Genomic DNA, 12,891 nt, shown 5'->3' with positions numbered 1-12,891 from the left:
CACCCACAGGTCACAGTCCCTTCGACTCAAGTTCATACTGGAGTTCCAGCCTGTCCAGTACAGCAGCACAGAAACAGCAGCAATGCAGTGGCCATCTGCCAGCCCAGGCACGTCGCCATTGCCGTTATCAAAATGTTCCCAGGCACAGCAGAGTAAGATGATCAGCAGTACAGCAGCACAGCAAGCAGTGAAATAAAAAACCAGCCACTAATCAGCGCTAGACTCTAATATACAGTAAAGCAAGCAAGCCCCATGGCAAGCACAGGACCCTGTCAGTTAATAGCTAAACAGCAATAACAGCTATAAATTTGATCTAGCACATTCCAATCAAATCTGTCATTACCTCGACCCCTTCGAGCCCCACGTTGGGCACCAAAAAGGACTGTCGTGGTTTAACTCCAGCTGGCAACTAAGCACCACCCAGCCGTTCACTCACTCCCTCCTGGTGGGATGAGGGAGAGAAACAGAAGAGTAAAAGTGAGAAAACTCGTGGGTTGACATAAAGACAGTTTAATAGGTAAAGCAAAAGCCGCGCACGCAAGCAAAGCAAAACAAGGAATTTGTTCACCACTTCGCATTGGCAGGCAGGTATTCAGCCATCTCCAGGAAAGCAGGGCTCCATCATGCCTAACAGTTACTTGGGAAGACAAACGCCATCACTCTGAACGTCCCCCCCTTCCTTCTTCTTTTCCCAGCTTTATATGCTGAGCATGACATCATATGGTATGGAATAGCCCTTTGGTCAGTTGGGGTCAGCTGTCCCAGCTGTGTCCCCTCCCAGCTTCTTGTGCACTCCCAGCCTCCTCGCTGGTGGGGTGGTGTGAGAAGCAGAAAAGTCCTTGACTGTGTAAGCACTGCTCAGCAACAACAAAAACATCTCTGTATTATCAACACTGTTGCCACCACAAATCCAAAACATAGCCCCATAGTAGCTACTGTGAAGAAAATTAACTCTACCCCAGTCAAAACCAGCACACTGCCCCATAGAGGGCTGAGATGTTGGGCTGATGAAGATGGAAACAAACTATGGCTCAAAAGAGTACCTGAGAATAATTCCTTTTAAACTTGCTACCTGATCATTTTATTGGGTCCCGTTAGCTCTTGTGCAATTAAAAAATAAGTATTAATATCCCTTATCCACTTTGCACAGGTGTCTCTTTGTCATGTTCAGGATTCTCAGGCTGTCCTTCTCCATTATCTGTCTCTTATTCTCATTTTCCTCATCATATCTCAGGTTTTTTTAATCATCCTGGAAATACTGTGATACAACCTATATTTTGTATTCAAGATATAGAATGCCATAGATTTATAAAGCTGCACAATGGTGTTTTGTTTTGCCTTCTGTTCTTGATGTTCCTACCATTCAGCTTATCATTTGGATCACAGCAAAGTCCTTAGCTGTCATCGCTGATGGGCCTCAAATTTTCTCCATCCTCATGCACTCATTGGGTTTGTTACACTGAGGTTGGCTCAAGCATGGGAGACAGTAAGGTGAAGGGAAGAATGTAAATCCGCTCAACACTGTCACAACCCCAAAATTCCATGTGAAATTACTCCCCAAATGAGATTTTTCTAAAAAGTATGACCACACTTAATATTTATAAACAATGTTTGTTGGCTTTTTGCTTTGCAGACTTTTACAGTTTGTCATATCAAGTATTCCCATAAAATTGTGAAACTTAGAAATTAAATAAAATAAAATGAAATGAAAAGAAATACAAAAGCTGGGATTCCCAATAAAAACAGGACTGTGGAAGATGAATCTTACAGAAAAACAAAACAAAACCGAAGTAAACTCAGTAAATACAGCAAAATTTTTCTTAAAGTTCATAGGAGCAACATCGCATATAACAGCTGTAATAATGGACAGAGCTTACTATATTTGCCTTTCTGCTGGGATTCACAGACACAGATTGGCGGAATGGCTCTGCACTATACCAGCTGAAATCTTGATTTCAGTGTCACTGCTCAAGGAATGAAAAACCGTAGCAAGACTGAAGTCTGCTCCAACAAACAATCTAGCATTTCAAATAATTTCATTTTTAATTGCATGAGTCTAAGAGGTTACTTTTAATAATTGAAACAGAGATTGTTCCAGGAGGATTAGGACAAGTGTTTAGAAGATAGGAATCCTTTCATAAAGCAAAAATAAAAAAATATTCCTGACAAGTCGAGTGGTACTATAACATGCTACCACATTACCCCATAGGGAATAAAGACTGTGGCATGAAGGAAAAACTGAGCACTCTGTGATAGAAAAGTTCTTAAACACCTCATATTGCAAGGAGGACCAAATCACTGCAGGATTTGTTAGCATCTGAAAATATTAAATGAAAAAATAAAAGCTTAATAATGCTTCACAGAGATATCTCTCTTGCTAGTGGGGAATTCGAAAGTACTTAAGCAGGCAGTGTGCAGGCAATGTTGTACCTTACATTTGTGATGCCTGTGGGCTGCCCTGATGCTGTGTCTTTTTCCTAGATGCAGGCTTGAGAAGGAAGGTGTCCAGTCCTGTAGTCTAGGGGCAAATTTCTAAGTCTTGCTCTTGCATGAGCAGCAATGGTGGCAGCTGGCATCCAGATAGGGCTTCAGAAAGCCATTGGGTTCAGATCATTGTCCTCAAGACAGGCCTATGTGATGCTTAGGAGTACCAATTACTTGTGTTATGCAGGTACTGTTGATGCCCTGAGCCTCCTAGAGCTATGCAGACAGTCAGCAAGTGTTTTCCAACCCATTCAGCCGTGAATGTTCAGGTCTCTGGGTCTCAGTCCTGTTCACAGCCATCCTTGGCATCTCAACAGCCCAGGAGGAGGTGGTTGTGCCCACACCTCCTGCCCTGAAAGCTCCTGGTGTGGTTGTTTTCCTTGTCCCCGCACTGATCTGCCTGCCTCTGTGAGGACAGTTCCACTGCCTGCAACTGCTCCCAGGCTCTGACACTCTGCCAAAGGCTTTTCTTCGCTCCATGCCTTTCTTTCCTGTGAAGTTCCCCATTTCCCACTCTCCTAGCATCTCTGCAGAAAGAGAAGTGTTCACACCTCCTTAGAAACTGGCCATCAGTTTCTAAATGGCTTACTGTCCACCTCCATTTAAACTGCTTGATTAACTTAAACTGGTTGAACTGGTTTTCCAAACTGGAGAATAAAAACACAGACTTAAAAAACCAAAAATAACAGAAGCAAACTGTCTTCGAAACTGCTTTCTCTCAGTTCTAGTAGAGCTCAAGGTATCCCAGGGAGAATTTCTCATGAGATATTCTCCTGCCGTGAAATGCATGCTGCAGGCTTGAGATAGCACTTCTCAAAAAAGGAGGAACCAGCTCCTGATGTATTAAAACAGTAGCGGGTAACTCTGATACTCTTTAAAAAAAGGTCTTATATCTACATTCTGATTCAGCAAGTACATATCTCAGTAACCCAATGAAGGCAGAGCAGCCAGGTTGGGTTTTGGGGCTTTTTGTTTGTTTATTTGCTTGCTTGCTTTTTAAAATTTGATAATGAAAAATAAAACTTGTTAAAATGAAGAGAGTGCATATTTTTTCTTCCTCTGCAAATCTTTCATTCTGGTAAGACAGGCTGACCTTATTCCAAGTCTGCCTGAGCCCATTGCATGCCAAAAAGCCTTTGTCATCTTATTACAACAGTTTTGGACTCAGCAGGTTTCTTCCCTCATCCGGGTGTGAAGATGACCACAAACCTTTGCATCATTGTGGCTCTGCTGGTGGTCATGGCACAGTGGGTCATACTATGCAGCAAGTGACTCCTGGGAAGTCCTGTTCATTTCTTTCTGAATCTCTTTATTTTTTTCCTAAGGTTCTTATTTCTTTGTAGAGAACTGCTTTTCTCTTTGCTGCCCACAATTCCTCTTCCTGCAACCACCCGCTTGTACCCCTTTTCCTGCCTTTCCCCAAATGTGCCTGATGCTGCAGTGGAGGTGGCACAAAGTCTGGATACCTGTTCCTGCATCAGGATGTGCAGCTCCCTCTGAACGAGGGATGTTTCCAAAGGGAAGTTCACGCCTCCTCATGAGGCTTGCCTCTGCCTCAGGGTAATGGTCTGTTCAGTCCCAGAACTTCACTGTTGCTGCCCATCAGATGAACTTCTCACCTCAGGCTCTCCCAGTAAATCTGTCACTCGAGATTCCCCCTTTGCTTGAATACCCCAGCACAGCACAGCAAAAACCAGTATTTTAGGAGAGGGACTGCAAATCATGGCTCTGTCAGCCTAACATGACTCTTGGCAAGCTTTTCCAGGTCCCTTTGACCTCCACCCTGTGCTTGTCTTTGCAGGGATCCAAACTTCTCATACCCAGAATATGCCTATGGCAACTCCTTACCATCTGAATTGACATGTAACCGTTGTCAACATCTGAGAAAGGAAAAACAAACGCCTCTGATTATACCCAAGAATGGCATGAGCAGGGATAACAAGCCAAGAAGAGAGACCATGCACACCTTCTCACACATGCTGTTTCGAAAGACTTTCCCTTAGGAGCTTCCTCTTTGTCCTTCAAATCTACTATTTGCTATAATAAACCACTAGTCCAATTCTTAGCTACTATGTCCAGGAGCAACTAAACTTATTACCTTATAACAGTAAAAGAAAGATTTTGCTGAATGTGGATCAAAATCCTCAATCTTTTCTTAGTTATCATGTGGAGCAAAATTTATCATTTTCAAGTTGTCTGATTGGCTTCTATAGACAGCAAAACTGACCTTCAATTTTGTCCTTCAGAGATACCTAAAAGAGATTCATGAGAGTATAAACTCAGGTAAATCGTTCTGCTTTCAATTCGTCTTAAAAAGTGCTTTTAGCTGATATAAATTAGACCAATTCCTCAACCAAAATAACAAAATCTAGTAAAAGTATATTCCCCGCTTTGGCAGTGGCATATCTCCAGTAAGGTTTTTCCTAAAATGCAAATGTAATTTAAAAAAGAAAAGCCACCCCCACTTGTTTATTTTTTTAAAAAGCAGCAAAAAATTGGAACACTAAATCTGATCTCACAGTCCTTTAGTGTTTTGCATCTTTATCTCATGTAATTGCTCAGATAGTGGGTTCTCAGCGACACTTGAGAAAATGTGACCTTTGTAATTTTCTGTTGTGACTTTTTTAATCAGTCAGCTGGAGAAACCTTAAAAGAGAAATTATCTGAGCTTTTTTTTTAGCAGGGCCCTCCTGCGGTTTGGAAGTTATCAGCATCTTCCAACTGATACGCCATAGTTTTGAAAATGTTCTTTCTTAGGCAATTGCATCTGAACTTTTGGGGCTTTGCTGATGAAAGGATGACTCATTTACAAGCATTTTACAGGATAGCAGCAGTTCTGTTCTTTATCAGTTTTGAGCAAGGAGAGCCAAGGAAATTTTAAATACTGTGTTTTCATTATAGTGTTAGGTTTTATTCATGAGATTCTCATTGACCTTTTAAGCAAGCTACACAGCTACCATGCCAGAATTTCCAACAAACGGAGGAAGTTTTACTAAAATTTTCATAACTCTTTTTCCCCAAAAAATTCTCTTTGGCTTCAAGTGGGTTGGGAATTAGCTGTGAATGCTTTTTATTCTGGCATCTGCTCAAACAAAGCAGTATTTAGGTAACATTTCCACTTACAATTCCTGTGATCTTCCTTCTCTTAGAGTTCGGGGCACAGACATGTTCCGCCATTTGACAGACAAACTGGCAAATGTATCTGTTGTGCTTCTCTGGGAATGACCAGAGGCCTCTTGACAGCTGGGCAGACTTTATGCTTTTTGATGCAGTACATGTTTAGCAAACCTTTGGAGTTCTCCACCTGCACAGTGGGACCCACACAAGGTGGTCTGATCCCCATTAGCCACATACTCTGTCAGTATAAATGGTGTCTTAATCTGATTTAAGACATCCCTGAGGGATTCTAGAAGGATCAGCTGCCTCTGACAATTGGGAAGAAAAAATACTTTCCAAAACTAAGTGTCCCAGACATACTCTTTTTGGGCTGACCTTACCAGGCTTTTTATTTTTTCCTTCCCTGTAGGAGAATTAAAAGGATCGGGGTGGCAGTAAGTGTCATTGAAAGTGACAACTGATCTCCCGATGATCAGGACATGTCCTGCTAATACTAATTTGTGTCCTGCTAATGTTATGGGTACGGTACTAAAGTCACAGACCAGATTGACAGCCACTCACTGGGAGTTTGCTGGAAATATTCCAAATACAAAAGATAGAGTGAGTATGAAAGAGTACTTTCCATTTAAAATAAAATTGTTACCTATACAAGCTATATGGAATAGTCTTCCTTTAAAAAGAAAAAGCAAAACTTTGCCTAGTTGTTTAAGACAACATTAGTATTAGTAATATCCAAGGAAGTTATACTCACAAAACACAGCACTATCCATATAATAAATTCTATTTATCTAAAGAAAAGTGGGAAATGCTGTCATGGTGCCTGCTTTATGTGTGCATGCATATTGGCAATTCAGGTAAGATATCAGTCTTGCTTCAGCAGGGAGTGCCTACTCTGTCCTTGTCTGTTACAGAAATTCTGTCTCATGATTTCATTTGATGCTCCCAGGTTCCTCTCACAGGGGAAGAGAGAATAATCATTCCTTATTCACCTTTTCCTGCCAGACACTATTTTATATAGCTCTATCACTTCTTCTTCCAGTCACCTCTTTTCAGAGTTGAAGACTTCTAGTCCGTTTAATCTCTTCTAGTACAGAAACCACACCATGTCTTTGATTGTCTTTGTTGCCCTTCTCTGTATCTTCACTAGTTTTTTTCTATTTCATTTTGAGACACGGTGACCTGCAATGCATGCAGTATTCAAGATGTGGGCAAATCTTGGGCTTATTCAGTGGCACAGGGCTGCTTTCCCCGCTGCTCTTGGTTGCCTTAATACCTTACATTCTATTTACCTTTTCAGACTGCCGCAGGGCAATGAACAGATGTTTTTGTTGAGCAATCTGCAGCAACTCTATGATCTCTTTGCAGAATGATAATAGCTAATTTAGAGCTTATCATTGTATATGTGTATTTAGTGTTGTTTTCCCCATGTGCCTTACTTTGCATTTATCAACATTGAATTTAATCTGCCAGTTTATTGCTCCCTCAGAACCCTAAGATCAGTTTTGGTTTTTACTACCCTCAATAATTTTATACCATCAGCAAAACTCAAGATCATCCTTAGGGCTAATCTTATTTAATATTTCCATTAATATCTGCAAACAAAAAAAAGTTTCAGTGTGCAAATTTAATTTGCTCATAGCACAAAGTTGAGAAACCATCTTCATTGTGGAAGATGCTCATCATATTACAGATTAAGAACTAGATGACTTTGGGCACTGGAATAATGGAAATGAAAATAAATGCAATACTGTAAACTGCAAAGTCATTCTATTTGTTACAATATATTAACATTGTAAAACCGTTATGCACATTTAAGAGTATATAACAAGAGTTCCTGCTGGGGTGCAAGAGTTCAGCAGAGGAAAAAAAATGACCCGACACATTAATCAAACTGCAAGTAGGCTCTAAGCCACCAGTGTTATGCAGCTATAAAAAAGCCAAACCTAATCTTTGGAGATAGCAAACCATGTATATCCTGCAGAGATAAAGAAGGATCAGTATTATTGTGTGAGGTGCTGGATTGCTAGGTGTACCTCTGCTCACTCATGTTCAATGAAGATTCATTCAGGTTGGAGATGTGCAGGTCAGATAACTTGTGGACTGGGAAATTTGTCTACAAGAAGCATTTCAAAGAGGAAAACTGATTTCCCTTTATAAATGAACTGAGGAAAAGAACTCTACAAGCTAATGGTGCCACTGGCACAGGAGCAAAGAAGCATAAATTGATCATGAATAGAGTTAAGCTGGAAATTAACTGAAGCTTTTTAACTATCAAATGGGTGAGAAGCAATTTTAAAATGGAGCTTGAGGTCTTTGTGAAGGAGTTAGATTATATGATTATCACCCTCAACAGCAGGCTGGCTCTGCTGGCTGAGAAGCCATCTTCCCAGCAGGAGTGGACTCTTCTCCTTCGGCATCATGCCAGTGGTGTTTCATCCTCTCATCACTACTGGAGGATGATTCAAAAGTTGTCTCCTTGCTGCTGTAAATGCCACTGACTCTAGCAAGCAGCAGGGGACATGCCCTAGGAAGCGCTGGATAATGCTGCCATGAAGCTCCTGGCCATGATGTCAAGAGCTGGCAACTAATCAAGCTCAGATGATTTTCAAGAAGCTATTTCTCATTAACATTTCTACATATGGATGAAAAATACTTAAACAGCATAACTGAATGCTGGATTGCTCTTCCTATAAGACAGCCCATGCAATAAACATGAATAGTTTCCTTACTGGCTATTAGTAGATCTTGAGTGGTTTACAGTGTGAGACCTTTTCAAGCTCCACACAAATTTTTAGGTCTCAGTTTTTGGCTATTCCCCGCAACAATAGCAATCAGTTTATGCCAGTCATAGAACTAAGGGTTTTGTATTGTGGATACATGAAAGTCAGGAAGCAAAGAAGTCAAATATTTTGGTTTTAAAGCATATATTCCTCCAACTCTTCAGCCCACATTTGTTGTCTTGATTTTGAGAAGGAAACTTAATATTATGAAGAACAAAAAATTGCTGCTTGATACTGTTGTACTAATCAAATGTAAGTGTACAATTCACATAATGTTGATGCTGCTATATAAATCCATTGTAGAGCCCTACCCTACCTCCATAGGAACTTAGACAATGTGCCCTTGTCTAATAAGCAGGATGTGGCTGTCGAAAGCAGAAGTTTAACTGAGTTATTACTAGCCTAGTTAGTAAAACATGAAGAACCACTTAGATCTGCCAAAAAGGTAGGAAACTAGGGGAAAGGTAATTCTAACAGGGGGAGATCGCGACCACCGACTCACGGACCACCTACCCCAATTATATCACTGACTCAGATGATGAAGTTAAGGAAGAACAACTAAGCATGCGTACTAATTTACATGCTGGGCGAAGACATTTTAACCAATCATTTAATAGAAGAAGACTAGGAAGTTGATTATGTTAATGCTTTGTGTATAAATGTTAATTTGAAAGCTTGGTGTGCTGTCTTGGGACAGACACCCATATCTGCGCAAATATGCAATAAAATACCTCTGCTTTGCTTGTATATTGGCATTTTGCACACTGGGTAAACAAACCCCGATTTTTGGGACAACAATCCCACTCTTGTTTTTCTCTTGGGTTTTTTTGTTGTTGTTGTTTGGGGTTTTTTTAACATGTAGCTCCTTTACTGATGCTGACAGATTTCTTGCCTTTGCATGTGGCACTTTGCAAAAGCAGAGGAAATATAAAAAGAATGCGAGTACAATGACAAATGCCATGCCATGGAGAGCTCTGAAAAGAAAACACTCCTGGGAAAAGCATGCTTGGAAGAAGAGTGGTAGCAATGCAGTGACCATAATATATTCAAACCAAAGTGCATTGTGCATTTTTCTTCTTTTATCTTTATTTGGAGTGAAGGGTTCAGCGTGCCTTCTACCAGCTGACGTGAAGAGGACAAAGGTTACTTGAAATCACACTTTTACTAAAAAAGCTGTCCGGATCTTCTTTTCTTAGATGTGACCTTTAGGACAATTCTAATTTAAACAGGCTATACTGAAAAGTAAAGTAGGAAGTATTAAAGGGGATTTCTGTTGAGTTTTTTTCTCTCTTTGTTTCTATTTCACAGCATGGTGAGTATAGGGTCTTCATCGGGTCTTCATTGGAGCCTTCCAGCCCCAGGGCTTACTAAGATAACATCACTTTCTTGTCTAGCTAGGTATGTAAACCATTCACGTGCTGGGTTCCCTTGCTCTTCTGAGAGTATGCATAATAATAAACTGGTGCTATTTCAATGGGCTTTATGTACAACCTGAGGCAGAGATTAGAGTTGAGCTTTTTTTGTCCTTTTAGTGTAAAACATATTGAGAAACTTGCTGTCACACTTCATATTCCATTTATTTTCTTAACGGTTCATAGGATATTACTAAGTGAATAATAAATGTTTCAATTAAACACACAGATTGTTATCTAGGTCAATAAATAGCTTTCAGACTTTGGTAATGTCTGCTGGCGATATAGCAATTTGGAACAAATGTTATATATGTTTTCAATAGATATTACTGTTTATTAACTCTCTATCAACCATTTTCCAATAAATCACTGCTAATATAAAATGTGGTAAAAATTCATTCAAATTAGAGTGCCTGATACTGGTAACATCACTTTGCACTACTGAATTCTGCAAGTAAATCAGAAAGAAAATGGCCATGGAGTATCGTAGACAAGTAGGAGAGAAATAGGCATTTATATTAATCTAACAAATTTTTATGGAGTTAAGGTGGGATATAGAACTTGTTCCATTATCAGTGGAGAGGATAAGCATGAGCAGAGAACAATTCATCACATCTATCTTACCACAGGATTAATTTTCTTCTGTACTGAATATAAATTGCCTTGAAAAAAAAAATTTTGACAGAACTGGATATGAGCACCATATCTGGCCATAAAATTGACTGACTGATGGTAAACAATGGGTAACAATAGATTTTTGAAGCATCAAATTATCAAATGTAGCTAAAAAAATTAGCAGAGGAATCTGTCTTAAGGTTGTTCTTATTTAACATCACCTTTAGCGATCAGGAAGAAAGCATGAGAAGCATATTAGTTAAATAGGCAGATGGTGCTGCCTTGGAAGCCAATCAAACTTGAGAGATTACAGAAATATTGCAAAAGATCTGTAGAAGTCAGGAAAAGGGATAAGGGACAAAAACAGAAACATTTTTGAATTATTGGAGATTAAAGTATTGAGGTGAAAATGTCCCAAAGCACTGACAATGTAATGGACACACTGATGGAGAAGGAGCAATGACTGCAAGAAAAGATGTCTTGAAAACAGTACAGCTCTTTGAGCTAATGATGTTGAGGTATCTGTGATCATGAAAAATGTAAGCAATATCCTCTCTTATGTACATTTTTCCTACAAAATGTCATTGCCATCATCATCATCTAAGCACATTTTGTACCTCTCTCAGCCCTAGATGAAGAGTTAAGGCTGTCTGTTGTCTTTGCTGGCAAAATGGCCAGTTAGGGCCGGCCTGAAGCCCCACTAATTAGCATTGCTAATTATAGGGTAGATTGGCACACTTCCAGCTCTACCAGCTCAGTAAAAACAATGAGTTACTTTTAGGTCAGATGTTCGTGCACACCCATGTGGACTGCATCAGTCCTTGTGCTGTAGTGAGCACACAGCTCACCAGAGATGTTGGTGGATAAACAAAGCACCCAACAACTATCCTTTCTTTAAGTGAAGAGATCTAAAATCCCAATAGCTGGAAGGAATGCTAATTAATTCACTCAATCACTTGCAGCTACAGCCATGGAAGTAGCTGACGGGCATCCTGACAATCTCTGCTCCTATCATTATTCTAATCATACCAGTCTATTTATGTATATAAGCCACACATACTCTGCACAGCATATGTGCTTTCTTCTCGGCTAGTCTGGATTAGGATGAGGGTCTTTATGAGGCATCATTGTGATGCAGCGTTGCTCCTGCAGTCTCCTTATCTGGAGCAGTTTCCTGCCCATGCTGCCCATGGCACTGCAGCACTCCTGACAGCAAAGTCTGGCAGCAGCTTCCACTGTGCTCTACCCTGGTAGGGTGCCCTCAACAGGTCCATTTTCACCACAAAATATGAAGATTTGGAGAATCAACGAACATATTATACATTTGAATAATATTTTGAAGTAGTTATGGTGAAATTTATGGAGCTACTAGTATTTCTGACCTGACCAATAAAGCATTTAGGATACACATCGAAATGCAACAAAGGCAGAGTAAAGGAGATGACCACCTTCGATGCCCATCCCACAGGAGACCATGTAGAAGCAAATGCACAGCATCCTTGTGGTGTTCAGGGTGAGGAAACCTTAAAAAGCACAGACTCAAGGCATGGGAAAACCCAAAACAGAAATCAGATACGTGTTCAGTTTTGTGGGTTTGTGACACAAAGACTATGTTGACCAGTTAACCATTCACTCAGGGTTACTCTTTTGCAGATTAAAAAGGTTGGCAGTAAAGAAGAGATATTTTAACTGAGCCTCATGATCTTTGCAGTTAATAGGGAAGAAGCTTAGCTAGCAAAGCAATTGCAAGGACTATACCAAGAATGAGTAATAGATAGATGTAACAGTGGTACAACATTGTGAATGGAAAAATACCAAAGATTTCAGAAGTGCTGAAAAGCTTCTGGTGTGTTCCTTTAAACACATATATTGCCTGGATCCAAAATCTTTTAGTGCTTGAGCATGAATGCAGTGATCTTTATAGAGGCAGCACTAAAAATCACACTCCAAGTCTCAATCGAAAAATGCAAGGTTCTAATATTTCCCATTAATGGCACCTACCCAAGACAACAATGAAAGAGAGTTTGTTCATGTGAAACCTCCCAATGGAGTGTCAATTGCATTTAGTTATGGAAAAGCTAAATAAAACACATATCAAATATAAATAAATACAAATCAAGTTCTTAATCAGGGAGTTGATACAGCAGTTTCCATCCCCTGCAATCAGCTCTGTAATTGCCTCACCTGGAGCTGAAATGTCATCTCTCCAGAGAGGCAGAGGACTGTTGTCTTTCCAAAAGATAATGCATTTGATAGAATATGATTCAAAAAGGCATGGTGGATTTTTTAGTTTTCTTGCATGGCATATTAGAGAAATTTTAGTGAGATAAGTGAATCCCTTATAACTGTCCTTGAATGCGCAAAAAAAGTGAGAAGTGAATTGAGAGCTAACTACAAATGTTCTTTATTATTATGACAAGAGCAATGTCCTGTTCTGCTGGAACATGCCTAAACTGCCACCTGTCACCCTAACCCTGACATCA

Source organism: Ciconia boyciana, chromosome 9 (genome assembly GCF_034638445.1).
Source record: "Ciconia boyciana chromosome 9, ASM3463844v1, whole genome shotgun sequence".
NCBI classification, from domain to species: Eukaryota; Metazoa; Chordata; class Aves; order Ciconiiformes; family Ciconiidae; genus Ciconia; species Ciconia boyciana.
This window is presented reverse-complemented; position numbering follows the sequence as displayed.